This window comes from Falco cherrug, chromosome 1 (assembly GCF_023634085.1).
Source record: "Falco cherrug isolate bFalChe1 chromosome 1, bFalChe1.pri, whole genome shotgun sequence".
NCBI classification, from domain to species: domain Eukaryota; kingdom Metazoa; phylum Chordata; class Aves; order Falconiformes; family Falconidae; genus Falco; species Falco cherrug.
The window spans coordinates 126,481,705-126,485,183 of record NC_073697.1 but is presented as its reverse complement, the minus strand read 5'-3'; positions in this window follow the sequence as shown (position 1 = coordinate 126,485,183).

The following is a 3,479-nucleotide window of genomic DNA, read 5'->3' as shown; positions in this document are numbered from 1 at the left end:
GCTGGTGCCGCCTCTGCTCTCTGCTCTGCCTCAGTTTCCCTCCGGGTGCAGCCACCCCCTGCCAGGTCACCCCGCCACACCCCCCGGGCACCCGCAGGGGCCACCCCAGCTCGCCACAGGCAGGAGCTGGGCAGGGTGCCGGGGCGAGGGAGCAGCCCCTGGGCACCCTATGCCGATGGGAGCATCCCATGCTGGGGGCACCCCACATTGGTGGCACCCGTCCTTTTGGTGCGTGTTAGGACACGGAGGAAGGATAGGGCAGGGTCCGTGCCTTGCAAGAGGTGCAGGCAGGGACAGGAGGTGCAGGCAGGAGTGAGGGATGCAGGCAGGGTCGGGGTGGGGGATGCAGGAAGGAGGAGGAGGGAGAAAGGAGGGCCGAAGTGCTGCAGGAGCAATGCAGGGGAGAGGAGGGAGGATGTGGGCAGGGTGTGGGCAGGGATGCAGGCAGAAGGAAGCAGCAGGGCAGGGATGCAGACAGGGGGATGCAGGTGGGGGGATGCAGGCAAGAGAATGAAGGCAGGAGGTGCGGGCGGGGGATGCAGGCGAGGGGTGCAGGCAGGGGGATGAAGGCAAGGGATGCAGGTGGGGGGTGCAGTCAGGGGGGTGCAGGCAGGTATGTGGGTGGGGGATGCAGGCGAGGGGGTGAAGGCAGGGGATGCAGGCAGGGATGCGGGCGGGGGGTGTAGGCGGGGGGTGCAGGCAGGAATGCAGGCAGGGATGCGGGCGGGGGATGCAGGCAGGAGGAAGCAGCGGGGGCGGGGGAAGGGGGGCAGAGCGCTTCCACCCCACGTGGGGACAGAAAGACGGGCAGAGCTCGCACGCCATTGGCCGCGCCACAGCCAACCAGCGCGTGCAGGGACGCAGAGCCTGGCGCCCATTGGCTGGCGGGGAGCCCTTTTGTTCTCACCACCCGGGCGCCGTTAACCCTTTCCCTGCGGGCGGCAGCTGCGGGGTCGGCGACGGGGTGCGGGGAGGGGGTGGCACGGGCGCTGGGGGGTGCTGGGCGCTGGGGGGGTTGATGGGCGCTGGGGGGGGTTGATGGGCGCTGGGGGGGTGGTACTGCGCGCTGTGGGCGCACAGGTGCGGGGGTGTTGGGGGTGCAAGGGGGGCCGGGGGGGGGCCTGCGGGGCGGGGGGAGGCGGGTATGACGGGGGTGGGGGGCTCCGGCAGGGCCCTTCTTGCCCCACCCCGCTCCCGCCGGGCCGAGGCCGCGCAAACTCGTGCCGTGCGGCGGAGCAGCGGGGCCGTGCTGCCCCCTGGCGGCCACCCCTGGCCAGGCCGCCCCGACGGACGGACCGACCGACGGGGGGGGGGGGGGCGGGGGCTGCGGGGGGCACAGGCGGCCGGGGCCAGGCAGGGGGCCAGCCGGGAGGGTGGGCAATGGGGGGACTTACGGCCGGGGGGCTGCGGGGGAAAAGGGCAGCTGGGCGGACAGCTGCGAGGTGGCCGGCCGGATGGACAGACGGACGGACACACGGCTCAGGGCAGGCAGAGGGCCGGACAGCTGGAGGGATGGACAGACAGCTAGTGTAAGGTGATGGAGGGAGGGACGGACATACAGAGGGCTGGACAGACGGACAGACAGATGGCTGTAGGGGGGCTGGACAGACGGAGGGAGAGAGGATATATGAGGGGATGGACAGACGTATGGCTGCAGGGATGGCTGGACAGCCAGATGGAGTGATGGCTGGACAGACAGAGGGATGGAGGGCAGGCTGGACGGACAGACTGCTGCAGGGCAGGACAGCCAGCTGGCCAGGCAGGCAGGTGCAGGGCAGACAGCTGGGTGCATGGCGGGCAGGCTGGACAGGCAGACGGATGGAGGAACGGACACAGACAGACAGCTGGGGTGCGAGCCAGTTGGCAAGCACAGGTACCACAGGCTGGGTGGCCCCGGGGTACTCATCCTGCACCCAGCCCAGCCCCTGGGCAGCCGTGGGGGTGCCCAGGAGGGGGCAGGGGACACCCAGCCACCCCCCACCCCATGCTGGCCCCAGCCCCGGCTGTCATCTCGGCACTGTGTACTTGCACCTGCAGCTGCACTTTGCCACGGCCCCATCCTGCCCCCCGGCCAGGAGGGGTGCACACCCCTTCCCCCACACCCCCAAATCAACAGCCAGGGCCAGGTGGTGTCCCTGGCACAGAGGCGACGGTGACCCCAGCCCTGTGGCACTGCAGCTGCTGCTTGTACCCTGGCCATGCAGGGATAGCCACGGTGCCACGGATCGAGGGGCTGCGGTTCAGCCAGGACCCCTGCAGGGCTGCCACCGGGCTCCTAGTGCCACCGCAGCTCCAGCAGCCTGGTCAAGGACAAGGACGCTCTGGGGTCAGCCAGGCAGTGGTGTCACCATGGGACATGCCAGGAGCAACGTGGCACAGTGCGGCACGGTGCAACACAACATGGTACCCTGACCCTGGCACGGCACAACATGGCACAGCACCCTGCGGCCCACTGTGCTGCGGTGCCACACAAGCAGAGGGACCTTGTGCCAGCACTGCCACTGCTTCGGGCCACCTGAGCACCCCTGGCCACAGCTCGTCCTCCCCTGCCACAGCCGGTGTCCTGGCGGCTCGGTGACATCCTCTTCCCCGTGATGCCTCACCATCCCCCTTGGCGGTCACAGCCACCCATCGTGCCTGTGGCCAGCCGCTCTCCTGGGGACACTGAGAGCAGGGCAAGCAGGTGCAGGTCTACACAAGCCCGTGGCCACCCCGAGGGCTCCAACGCGGCTGGGTGCCCCTGGAACAAATGCCACCCACCTGGCCACGGGGTGCTGTGCTCCATGCCTGCTCTGCGGTGATGGAGGAGGAAGAGCGTGGGCCCGGCTGGAGATGCCCGTACAGGAGCGGGGCTGGTGGGCAGTGCACGCTACCAGGGCTACCAGGCACGGCAGCAACGAGCCGGCCTTCGGTGGAGAACCAGCCTGGCACCGGGCCGGGATCTGTGCCGGCTGCGCCATGGGGCTGGTGGACAGGCTCCAGCTGTTTCCTGGTGCAGGACGGCAGCAAGCAGGGTGAGAGAGGCAAGGGCCTAATTGAAGCAACACAGCCTGACCTTGGGTGTTGGGGTTAATTAGCAGGTTTCTCTCTCCCCTCAGAAATGAGGGCAGCACGCAGCAGGGCCATGGAACCCCAGGCTCAGGGAGCTCTCTCCTCCAGCCAGCTAGGTCACCCCAAGCAAAGGGCTGGGGAGGGCCTGCAGCCCCAGGCCCCCCAGCAGCTGCCCCCCCTGCCATGCTGGGCTGGGGGCTCCCACCCCACACACTTCTGCCCAGAACAGTAGGGAGCCCCCATGGCAGCAGACCCACCACACCAGGCAGCTGTGCCAAACCAGCTCTGGGAGCAGAGGGACATGCTCCAGCACCAGGGCAGTGGCCATCACCATTCCTCCAAGGCTTCCTCAGCACCTAAACAGCCATTTTTCAACCCAAAAGCAACATCACAGCTTTACCACCAACTCCCAGGTGTCATACACTGTG